This window comes from Schistocerca serialis, chromosome 2 (genome assembly GCF_023864345.2).
Source record: "Schistocerca serialis cubense isolate TAMUIC-IGC-003099 chromosome 2, iqSchSeri2.2, whole genome shotgun sequence".
NCBI classification, from domain to species: Eukaryota; Metazoa; Arthropoda; class Insecta; order Orthoptera; family Acrididae; genus Schistocerca; species Schistocerca serialis.
The window spans coordinates 427,281,429-427,294,438 of record NC_064639.1 but is presented as its reverse complement, the minus strand read 5'-3'; the positions used below and the strand labels follow the sequence as shown (position 1 = coordinate 427,294,438).

The following is a 13,010-nucleotide window of genomic DNA, read 5'->3' as shown; positions in this document are numbered from 1 at the left end:
CTCGCCATGAAAGTCCAAATCTACAAAAAGTTTATTGTCCTGCTGATGACAAGAGCGACTGTCTCGTGCAATTTGAACAGATACTGGTACAGAATCACTTGCTAATTGACGTGATTTCCGGCGACGTCGACGCACAGTTTTTGTGGGACGAACACAGTCACTGTTAGAGAAAGAGGCACTGGACGGGGTGGAAGTAACGACATGAATGTCCATGGGCGAAGGTCCACGAGCCTGAGTGTCCTTGGTTCGATTCCGGCATGAAGCAAAGGGCCTGGAATGATTGTGATTGTCTGATCAGAGCTTTTTCTGGCAAACACTTTGAACATGTCCTTTCGTATTACAGAAAAAGCAAATAGCTTGGTGTGACGGGCGATGTTCACGCGAATGCTGAGTAGCACACCGCGGGCATGATTTCACTAGATTTGTGTGCTGGCGTGGCACACGTGGCTTAGAGCGCGGCGGTAGCTGCTTCGACGTGCGCGAGGGCAATTTACCGGGCCGCGCAGCTCGCCCGGCGGGCCGGTTAATGTGACACACGGCTGGCGAAGTTTCAAAAGATTCCTGAGCACAGTCAAGTGTGTCTTGTCTATCCAATATGTCTATCACTTGTTGAAGGGAGGGATTTACTAGTTTCAAAATTTGCTCCCGTATGCGAACATCAGAAACGTTCTGTGCAATTGCATCACGCACCATTGTATCTGAATAAGAAAGGCCACAGTCACAGTCAAAGGCACAGTCCCTAGTAAGTCCTTGCAATGTTGCTACCCACTCCCTATTAGTTTGACCAGCCATACGTTTTGTACGAAAGAACTTATACCTTTTTGCAACTACATTAACTGTTTCTTTGAAATAGGCATCTAAAGCAGACAAAATTTCCTCGTAGGACAGAGTTGCTACGTCACGTCGGGGAAACAATTTCACTATCACTCGGTAGGTGGACCCACCGACACAAGAAAGCAAAAACGGCTGCTGCTCATTACCTTGAATTCTGTAGGCGGCTAGGTGAAAGCCGAACTGTCGGGACCATTCTGGCCACGATTCGTGCGCCGGGTCATAGTGCCTAAAAGGTGGTGCAACTGCGAGTTGTGGCTGCGGTAGCGGTGAAGCGGCGGCTGCCGCATCGTTTTGCAGTGCACGTTGACCCTGGACAAGCTGTCCAAGGGCATCCAATAACGCCTGCGTCTGCTGATTCTGCAAGCGAAAAAATTCGGACAGTACATCTGGAGATTGTCGCGAAGCCATGACACAAATAAATGTAAGCAATCAGAAAAAACACTTTTCCTTTAAGCCTCGTCGCCAAATGATGTGTCGACAGAAGTGCTGACACAGTGTTATTTTGAGGGGGCCGATAGGCACGCTATCTAACGCAGACGGGCGTGAATTCTGGAACAGGATAACTATTGAATGGTAGCAAGAAAAGTACGTAGCTGCTTTATACTTAACTTTATTCTTTGATGAATACAGCGTTCTTCTTGAGACATTTATACTATAACTTTCAAAGTAGGTAAGGCTAATGGCGCCTTGCTAGGTCGTAGCCATGGACTTAGCAGAAGGCTATTCTAACTGTCTCTCAGCAAATGAGAGGAAGGCTTCGTCCGTATTGTCGCTAGCAATGTCATCCGTACAACTGGGGCGAGTGCTCTATCGTATATCGAGACCTGCCTTGTGGTGGCGCTAGGTCTGCGATCACACAGTGGCGACACGCGGGTCCGACATGTACTAAATGGACCGCGGCCGATTTAAGCTACCACCTAGCAAGTGTGGTGTCTGGCGGTGACACCACAGTCATAGTGTCCCCAACTGAACAGAAACACATGAAAAGAAAAAGAGCAACATTAACTTTAAAATGGCTCATTGATCCACTGGAACATAAATGTGCCAGTGACTGGTAGAGACAGTCTGATATTCCTGTACTTCAATACTGTAGTGTCCATGGGGAAGACAACTTTAAAGCGGAGAGAACTAAGGGAGAAGTGAACATATTTATCATTGATTCCCCTTAGCTTTCTGGGTTGCAAGGGTAAAATTTTGTTGACTTGTGACAGCACTCATAAAGATATGGTGGGAACAGTGGAATATTTATTGTGTATTGTAACTAAGAGTCAGAATTTATGTGAGACAATGAGAAGAATTTCTGACAGAGTTTAGAGGTGCCCAGTTGCATCTTTGGTATATAAGCTGCTTCTCATTTGGTCTCATCAGACTATGTGACATTTGTGTCCCAGAAAAATAACTCACATCTAATAGTTAGCATTGCTGGATAATTGCAGAAGCTCTAAGTTCATTTCTTAGTGGTCACTTCAGTTTTTGTACATGGTGAACAGATCTAGAGCAAAGATTACTACAATCTTGAGGTCAAAAAATGGCTGTTCAAATTAATGCAATAAACACAACTACTTCACCTGCTGTCTGTGTGGTGAGTGGCATTAATGCATGCTTGTGCACTGTCACTTACTTTGAAGATAGCTGGTTCAAATATGTTGTTGTATTAACTTTAACAAATACCAAAAGTATTATAAAACATAAGAGCATAGGCCAGACTCAAAGCTGTGACAAATACATGCATGGAACATTGTGCTACAATGAATGAAGAGCTTATGATAGTGCTCCAACTGGCAGGATCATGTCATGTGAATACTGTGTTGATATTATCATAATTAAGACATCTTTCTTTTGATTGTACTGCAACTTACATTGACTGAAAATGGGTCACTAAAATAAAAGTAGTATATTTAACTTCCTAGATCTTAACGTTAGTAACAATATAGCACCTATGATATTAGTATTTGGCCCATTCTGCATCAACTATTGCAATTATAAATCATCCCCACTGTATAATCTCAGCTTCTGTTCATCTTTAGTATCAAGATACCTATACCTGTTAATGGTTGAGGAAGAGACCAAACTACGAGGTCATTGGTCTCATTGGATTAGGGCAGGATGCGGAAGGAAGTTGGCCGTGCCCTTTCACAGGAACCATTTGCCCGAAGCGATTTAGGGAAATCACGGAAAACCTAAATCAGGATGGCCGGACGCAGGATTGAACCATCGTCCTCCTGAATGCGAGTCCAGTGTCATGTTATTGGTAATTCCACAAATTCTTATCTTTCAGTGTGCAATTAATGTCCTTCAGAAGCACCTAAAAGGCTCACCATAAAAATTTTAAGACAAGGATGTAAAAGTTTTAGTCATTTTTAGATGATTTCTTTCATTGACTAGTTAAGCAACTATCCTGAGAGTTGTTAGACAAAATCAAACAATGGAAACTCCAGGTTGGAGCATCTACAGTATTAGGAAAAGGATAGATTGCTGCTCACTATGAAGATGACCCACTATATTGCAGATAGGGTCAATGAAAAGACTGTTACACAACTCTCAGCCAAAGCCTTCTTCAGCAAAGAAAACACTCACACACACATTCACACAAGTAAGCACATTTCATGCACAGATAACCACTATTACCAGCAGCTCCAACCTAATTCATTTGAGTAGAACAAGGTATACAAGTTTTAAATTTTAATATAGTATTCTTTAAATTTTAATATAGTATTGACTGTTCCAGTTTTCCTGTACATTAACACGAACCAACTGTGCAACATCTAGCAGTACATTTGGAGAATGGACAGGGAGTTTACTTTACAAAAGACACCACCAGAAAACTGCAAGTGAACCACCTCAAACACAACATTAACAGCTCTTTTCCAACTGAGCCAAATTGACCCATTTCTGAAAACATTACTATATGACAACTTCCCTACCTATTACAGGTGGAACACAACAAGGAAAAACCTTTCAATGATGAAAACAAGGAATTCCAGTAGAAGATCATCCAGGAAGCATGAAAACTGGTGCACTAGGCTAAGTATACACCATACATCTGAACAATATTAAATGTTTCTCTCTCTGGATGTTGCTACACAAAACACGGAGACCAAGAATTTTCATGGATATTAAGATTATTGATGGTTACCTATGCCAGATATGTGGAGAACCATATCAATGCCTAGGACTACTGGAAACCAAGAACCTCTGGCAATTAACACAACAAGAAATCTCACTCACAGACTCAGCTGAACAAATGAGAGACTTATTCGTCATAACTCTAACAACATGTAACCCCTCAAATCCAACACAGCTATGGGACTCCATTAAAGAGAGTATGGGTGATGACATACGGTACCAAATCCAACAAGCTTATCCTGAACTGACTGTTAAATTCAACAACAACATTTTCAACGAAACATTTATTCTCCCAGAAGATGAATGTTTAGCAGTAAACAACCATATGTTAATACAACTTGGGATGTAAGTACCATGAAAAGATGCTATCAGTGTGATAAACTTCAAAATTACACAGGAAAAGAGCTACAATACCAATGAACTACTTCAGTATGTTGCTCACAATGAACCACTCCTCAAAAGAAAACTTGCATTGTTATCTTGGACTGGATTCACAACAACACTGACAGAATTTTTTACTTGGAAGCACCATGTGGCACCAGGAAAATGTTTCTAATAAATATATTGCTGCTGAAGATACACAGTGAACAACATGTCGAACTTGCACTGGCATCATCATCTGGTATTGCAGCCACACTTGAGGAAAGAGGATGTTCCCAATTTCACCTTACAACAACCACTGAATATAGCCGAAGAACAATTCACAGTATGTAAAATCTCAAGAGAATCTGGACAGGGTGAACTTCTAAAGCAAGACAAAATTATCTTCTAGGATTAATACACAATGACACACCAAAAATCGCTTGAAGCCATGGACACAACATTACAAGACTTGTGAGGAAACTCTGAAGTGATGGGAGGAGCTTTACTCACATTTTCAAAACATTTTTGACAAAGGCTTCCAGTTATAGAACAATTGCATCTCTGGCCACACAAATAAATACTGCAACTAACAAAAAAATGAGAGTTGAACTATCAAAAGATGAAACATCAGCACATTTTACTCAACAATTTTTACAAATAGGCAAAGACACATACCCTAGTGACCAGCAACTGGCCTTGTTCAACTCAACAGTGATTTCTACAACATAGCCACTACTGAAAACGAACTCATTGACCAAATTTATCCAAACATCGTTCAAAAATATACTGATCTGGACTGGATTTTTGATAGGGCAATTTTGGTAACTAAAAATAATATTATCAATGATAAAAATAAAATCCCTGGCAAAGAGAGACTATACAAATTGACTGATACGATGGTAAAGATTGAAGAAAGTGTGAACTACCCTACAGAATTTCTAAACTCTTTGCAAGTACCAGGAATGTCATTATGCTGCCTTTGACTTAAAATTGAATTTCTGATCACATACCCAGAAATCTCAACTCACAAAACCTATATTATGGAACAAGGATGATTGCCAAACAGTTATTGAATAACATCATCAGTGCGAAACTTATGACAGGAAAGTACAAAGGACACACACTATTTATCCCCAGAATACCACTAATCTCTTATGAACTGCCATTCCAAGTTAAAAAACTGAAATTTCCAATCATATTAGCCTACAGTTTTACAATTAAGAAAGTGTAAGGACAAATTTTAAAATATTGTGGTTTCAACCTCAAAGACTCCCACTTTTCTCACGGTCAACTACATGTAGCTTGCTCTCGAGTGAGAAATTTGAAAAAATTGTACATATATACCTTAGATAACAAAATTTTGTTTATAAACAAGTGTTGTAAATAGAATTTTGTTGTTGTGATCTTCACCCCAAAGACTGGTATGATGCAGCTTTCCATGCTACTCTATCCTGTGCAAGCTCTTCATCTCTGAGTAATTACAGCAACCTACATGCTTCTGAATCTGCTTACTGTATTCATCTCTTGGTCTCCCTCTATAATTTTTACACCCCATGCTTCCCTCTAATACTAAATTTGTGATCCCTTGATGCCTCATAGCGTTTCCTACCAATCGATCCCTTCTTCTAGTCAGGTTGTACCACAAATCACTCTTCTCTCCGATTCTATTCAGTACCTCCTCATTAGTTACATGATCCACCCATTTAATCTTCAGCATTCTTCTGTAGCACCACACTGCAAAAGCTTCTATTCTCTTCTTGTCTTGGTGCAGTGGTTAGACACTGGACTCGCATTCGGGAGGACGACGGTTCAATCCCGCGTCCGGCCATCCTGATTTAGGTTTTCCGTGATTTCCCTAAATCACTCCAGGTAAATGCCGGGATGGTTCCTCTGAAAGGGCACGGCTGACTTCCTTCCCCATCCTTCCCTAATCCGATGAGACCGATGACCTCGCTGTCTGGTCTGCTTCCCCAAAACAACCAACCAAATCTTCTTGTCTAAAGTGTTTATCACCCATAGTTCAAATGGTTCAAATGGCTCTGAGCACTATGGGACTTAACATCTGTGGTCATCAGTCCCCTAGAACTTAGAACTACTTAAACCTAACTAACGTAACACATCAATGCCCGAGGCAGGATTCGAATCTGCGACCGTAGCAGTCACGCGGTTCCGGACTGAGCGCCTAGAACCGCACGACCACCACGGCCGGCATTTATCACCCATGTTTCACTTCCATATATGGCTACACTCCGTACAAATACTTTCAGAAAGGACTTCCTGAGATCTAAATCTATACTTGACGTTAACAAATTTCTCTTCTTCAGAAAAGCTTTTCTTGCCATTGCCAGTCTATATTTTATATCCTCCCTACTTTGATCATCATCAGTTATTTTACTTCCCAAAGAACAAAACTCATCTACTAATTTAAGTGTATCATTTCCTAATCTAATTCCCTCAGTATCACCTGATTTAATTCGACTACATTCCATTATTCTCATATTGCTTTTGTTGACATTCATCTTAAATCCTACCTCCAAGACACTGTCCATTCTGTCCAACTGTTCTTCCAAGTCCTTTGCTGTCTCTGACAGAATTACAATGTCATCAGCAAACATCAAAGTTTTTATTTCTTCACCCTGGACTTTAATTACTACTCCAAATCTTTTTCTTGTTTCTTTTACTACTTGCTCAATATACAGATTGAATAATATAGGGGATAGGCTACAACCTTGTTTCATTCCTTTCTCAACAATTGCTTCCCTTTTGTGCCCCTTGACTGCCACCTTTAGAATCTGAAAGAAAGTATTCCAGTCAACTTTGTCAAAAGCTTTCTCTAAGTCTACAAATGCTATAAATGTAGGTATGCCTTTCTTAACCTATCTTCTATGAGAAGTCATGGGGTCAGTATCGCTTTGCGTGTTCTTACATTTCTCCAGAACCCAACCTGATCTTCCCTGAGGTCGGCTTCTACCAGTTTTCCCATTCTTCTGTAAAGGATTTGTGTTAGTATTTTGCATCCATGACTTATTAAACTGATAGGCCAGTAATTTTCACACCTGGCAGCACCTGCTTTCTTAGGGAGTTTTTATAGTCTTATTGATGTCTGAGGGAATTTTGCCTGTCTCATGCATCTTGTTCACCAGGTGGAAGTGTTTTGTCATGGGTGGCTCTCCTGAGGCTATCAGTAGCTTTGATGGATTGTTATCTACTCCCAGGGCCTTTTTTTGGCTGAAGTCTTTCAGTCAAATTCTTCATGCATCATATCTCTCTTCTCATCTTCATCTACATCCTCTTCCATTTTCATAATATTGCCCTCAAGCATATATCCCTTGTGCTTACATTTGCTTCTACATCCTTACATTTGTCCTCTAGCTATTCCTGCTTAGCCATTTTGCACTTCCTGTTGATCTCATTTTTTAGACATTTGTATTCCCTTTCTCCTTCATTTATTTCATCTTTATATTTCCAATTAAATTCAATGTGTCTTGTGTTACTCAAGAATTTCTACTAGCCCTCTTCTTTTTACCTACTTGATCCTCTGCTCCCTTCACTATTTCATCTCTCCCATTCCTCTTGTATTGTACTCCTTTCCCCTGTTCTTGTCAGCCATTCTCTAATGCTCCATCTGAAACCCTCTACAACCACTGGTTCTTTCAGTTTATCCAGGTCCCATCTCCTTAAATTCTTGCCTTTTTCCAATTTCTTCAGTTTTAATTTGCAGTTCATAACCAATAAATCATGGTCAGAGTCCACATCTGCCCATGGAAATGTCTTACAATTTAAAACCTGGTACCAAAATCTCTGTCTTACCATTAATAACCAATCTAAAACCTTCTAGTGTCTCCAGGTCTCTTCCATGTATACAACCTTCTTTCGTGATTCTTAAAACAACTGTTAGCCATGATTAAATTATGCTCTGTGCAAAATTCTACCAAGCAGCTTTCTTTTTCATTCATCTCTCCCACTCCATATTCACCTACTACTTTTCCTTCACTTCCTTTTCCTACTACCAAGTTCTAGTCCCCCATGACTATCAAATTTTTATTTTCCTTAATTATCTGAGTAATTTCTTTTATCTCATCATAAATTTCCTAATCTCCTCCTCATCTACAGAACTAGTTAGCATAAAAACTTGTACTACTGCAATGGGTGTGAGTTTCTTGTCTATCTTGACTACAGTAATGCATCCACTGTACTATTCATAATAGCTGACCCCTGTTCCTACTTTTTTATTCATTATTGAACCTATTCCTGCATTACCCCTATTTTATTTTTTATTTATAATTCCGTATTCACCTGACCAGAAGTCTTGTTCCTCCTGCCACCGAACTTCACTAATTCCCCCTGTATCTAGCTTTAACCTATCCATTTCTATTTTTAAATTTTCCAACCTACCTGCCCAATTAAGGGACCTGACATTCCATGCTCCAACCATAGAATAACAGTTTTGTTTCTCCTGATAACGATGCCCTCCCGAGTAGTCCTCAACTGGAGACCTAAATGGGGGACTATTTTACCTCCAGAGTAACCATACAGTAGGGGTGCATGCCCTTGGGAAAATTACAGCTCTAGTTTCCACTTGCTTTCAGCTGTTTGCAGTATCAGCACACCAAGGCAAAATCAGTCAATTATCTAGACTGTAGCCCTGCAACTATTGAAAAGGCTGCTGCCTCTCTTCAGGAACCATGTTTGTCTGGCCTCTCAAGAGATACACCTCTGTTGTGGTTGTACCTACGGTACAACAATCTGTATTGCGGATGCATGCAACCCCCGCAACCAATGACTAGGTCCATGGTTCGTGGAGGGGGTGGGATAGTGAGAATACATTTTCAAAAAAAAATTTTTTTACCTTTTACATTTTAAAGTTTATCCATTTATTCCAACTATGACACAACCTCATCTCAAGTCCCTGAGTGAAGCTGGATACACAGCTAGTGATTTATAAATGGCATATCCTTTGTTTAGGTCTTGATCAGATGATCCCAGCAAAACTCTGGTCACTTGTAAGCATTGTTAGCTTTCGTTTCAAGGGATAGTTACTATTCCAATTTACAACTTACTCAACTTTGAAACTAGTCCATACGCCTGATTATAACATTCTACCTTTTGATTTATTCTATTAGATACGTTATCCAAAACCTGCTTGTTGTGGGAAAACCACATAAAAATTCTTTTGTAGCATCTGCTTGGGCTGACCACCTAGTGTCCAACAACCCCTTAAAAATTGAAATTTTTGAACCAGTTTCTATCATCGCTTTCAAAAGAAGACCCCATCTATAGGTAGAAGCAGAAAAAATGTATAGAGGCTTTCAAAGAAATCAAAGAAAAAGAATGTTAAACAGTAGTATTGGATCTCATTAGTTCACAGGAACCACAAAAGAAACTATGACACAAAAAAGCAGGAACCATGAAACTACAGTGTATTATACAATAATAATAGTCGACTAACAAGAAAGCAGCCTTCACTCTAGATGGCTCAAATCAGAAGTACTGGAAGAAAAGTGGAAGGAATGACCGACTGTAATAGTAGACTTGCAAAAGTAAATACATTGTCCATCAGTTACTTTCTTATTTGTAATCAACAGAACCCTATTCTAACTGATTGGCTCATTATGAATAGCTTGGTCAACATTAGGTAACTTCTCAATATGTTTAAATTTTGTGGTGTTGTCAACTTATGACACATAATTATGGTATGACCAGCACAAACTTTTAGAAATGAAGTAAAACTGTTGCTACTCATTGTATATTTGGCCACTAGTCTTTCCATTGGATGGTAGGTACAATATCATCCATATCTAACTTGATAGATTGTTTTACACCCGGGCATGGGAATCTCTAATGTGCAGGGTATTTGCTAACTCCTGCTGCATGGCTAATCCACCACTATTGATGTCCTTTTTAAGTTCCTAGAATATTTTGCCTGAGTGGCCTGTATGAAAAGGTGAAATGCTGTCTAAAGATTTATGTATAGGGTATGAGGAATTTTTAACACCAGTTAATATATTGGTGTGATTGTGCAGTGTTCAAGCATACTGGATGGCAGTCCATCATCTTGGGTTCAATTCTTGTTGCTACCATCATTACTTTTTTCATCAGAATGTCAAATGATTAATTATAAAATTTAAATATATTTAAACAGTTCTATTCATATACATTACATTAATATACTCAGTTTAGGTATGCTTGCTACCCTTCTCTTCAGCCAGAAAGCTACCACATTGTAAGATCTAAATTTTTGCATGAGCCACCACTGCATTGGTATCTGAGCAGTTTTCTAACAGAAATGCATGAAAGTGAATGTCAAGTTCATTTTTCCTAAAAAAAACTCGCAACCAAGAAAGACCAAATAAATGAGGGGGCATGGATCTATCATAAAACTCTACAGGTGTAGCTCCACACTATTATGTTTTCTTTCTTGTAGGTTTGAAGTTTTGCCACATTTCATTTTCAATGGTGCCAACAGCTGACTGAAGCTCTTGCACTTTTGGCAACTTGGAAAATTTCAGTTGCCACCTGCTGACTTTTAAGTCAAGTCAATCCCAGTTTAATTATCGATGTATGGTTTGACTTCTTTTTTAAAAATGTTAGCTCTGCTGAGTTGTGAGGTAATTATGCAAGTCACCAGGAACAGCCCTATTCTCACATGTATAATGATGCAAGCCTCAGCACATTGTGAGTGCTACCTACAACTCCTGAGAAGAGAAAGCAAAGTATCCACATTTAGGCAAGAAGACAAGACACCTGTTACAAAATTTACTTCCTCTGCACAAATCCTCTCCCTAGTGACATTTGCTTCACACACACCCTGCAGCCACATTTCAAATCAGCCAACTTAAAATGTCTGCACTGTAATCAGGCCTGCTCATTTTAAATCACTTGATTGCTGGACTCCTTACTTCTGAGTTGCCAGAAATTGTAAATCTTCAGGCTGGCAGTGCTTTGTGTCTGACCACTGTCACTAATAACAATAACAGCAACAAAAATAATGACAAAACTGTGTAGGGTCTGCAGCAGTATAATAGCCATTATGTAGTTAATGTTCTGTTGTGCTGTTGATTTATTGTTGCAAAATGGATAATGAAGCAATTTCTGATCTACTGCAGGAACTGCCTAGAACTCAGAGAAGCAATTTTGTGAAATACTTAAGCATACATGACAAGTATGTCTCAGTTTTACTGTCATAGATGCATGGCAAAAAGCTATAAATATGTGTGCAGTGGGTGAAGTATGTGAAGAAAATGTTATTCATACATTCATTTTACTAGCTGTAACTTCCATTACATTGGGTCACACATTAACAATGGTATTTGAAAAAAATATAGTTATTGGTAACTTACATACTTCTGCCTTACAAATTAATCGTAATAGTAATAACCTTTTAAAAATAATTTTGTTTCACAGCCAAAATACGTTTACCCATCAGAAAATTACATTTTATCCCTTAGGCATAATTACCACCAGGTTGGGAACCCCTGCCTCTAAGACAAAAAACAAGGCACCACAAAGGAATTATCCAAATGGGACAGAAGTCAGTAGCTGTCATGTATATGCACAAACAAATGATTACAGCTTCAGAAAAACTGGATGATTTATGCAAAACAGAGAGTTTCACAAATTGAGCTAGTCAATAATGAATTAGTCCACCTGGGCCCTTATGCAAGCAGTTCTTTAGCTTGGTATTGATTGATAAAGACGTTGTATGTCCTCCGGAAGGATACCATGCCAAATTATTTCAAACTGCTCATTAGATCATCAGAATCCTGAGATGGTGGAGAGCCCTGCCCATAATGCTACAAATTTTCTCAACTGGAAGAGCTATGACAACCTGACTGGCTAATGTAGGGTTTAACAAGCATGAAGATAAGCAGTAGAAACTCTCACCATGTGTGACAGGCATTACCTTGCTGAAATGTAAGCCCAGGATGTCCTACCATGAAGGAAAACAAAGTGAGGCATAGAACATAATTGACATACCACTTTGCTGTAAGGGTGCAAAATATACCAACCAAATGAGTGCTGAATTGAAAAGAAATACCAACCCTGATCATCACTTCTGGGTTTCAGCCTGTATGGTGTGTGACAATCATGTTGGTATTCCACTGCTGCTCAGGGTGTACCCAGACATATCTTTGCTGGTAATCGAAACATGGTTCAAAGTGGACTCTTTAATGAAGATCAACTCTAGTCAGTGAGATTCCAAGCCAAAGACCTGTCTGGAGACAACCCAGAGAACAGTGGGATATCATCCTGACTGTCTTCCACCATACAGCCTGAAAACCTGATGTGATGGTGTGGGGTGCCATTTCTTTTCATAGCAGCACCCCTTTGGATGTCATCCACAACACCATAACAGAAAAGTGGTATGCCATAAATATTCTATGCCCTGTTTTGTTGTCCTTCATTGCAAGACATTCTGGGCTTACATTTCAGCAAGATAACATCCACCAGCACACAGAAAAAGGTCCTACTGCTTGTCTTCATGTTTGCCAAATCCTACCTTTGCCATTGAAGTTGTGAGATCTCTCCCCAGTTGAGGATGTTTGGACCATTATGAGTATCTTGGGGTTTTGACAATCTAATGTGCCAATTGGACAGAAATTGGCACAATATAACACAGGAGGACACCCAACGACTCTATCAATCAATGCCAAGCCAAATAACTGCTCACATAAGAGCCAGAAGTG

General features: G+C 39.5%; 1 protein-coding gene across 1 annotated transcript in view; it reads left to right on the top strand.

The window, feature by feature from the left end:
* LOC126456037 (adenylate cyclase type 3) overlaps nt 1–13,010 on the top strand; it is a 418,454-nt gene that overhangs the window by 361,683 nt on the left and 43,761 nt on the right. The gene's annotated exons all lie outside the window — the stretch shown is intronic.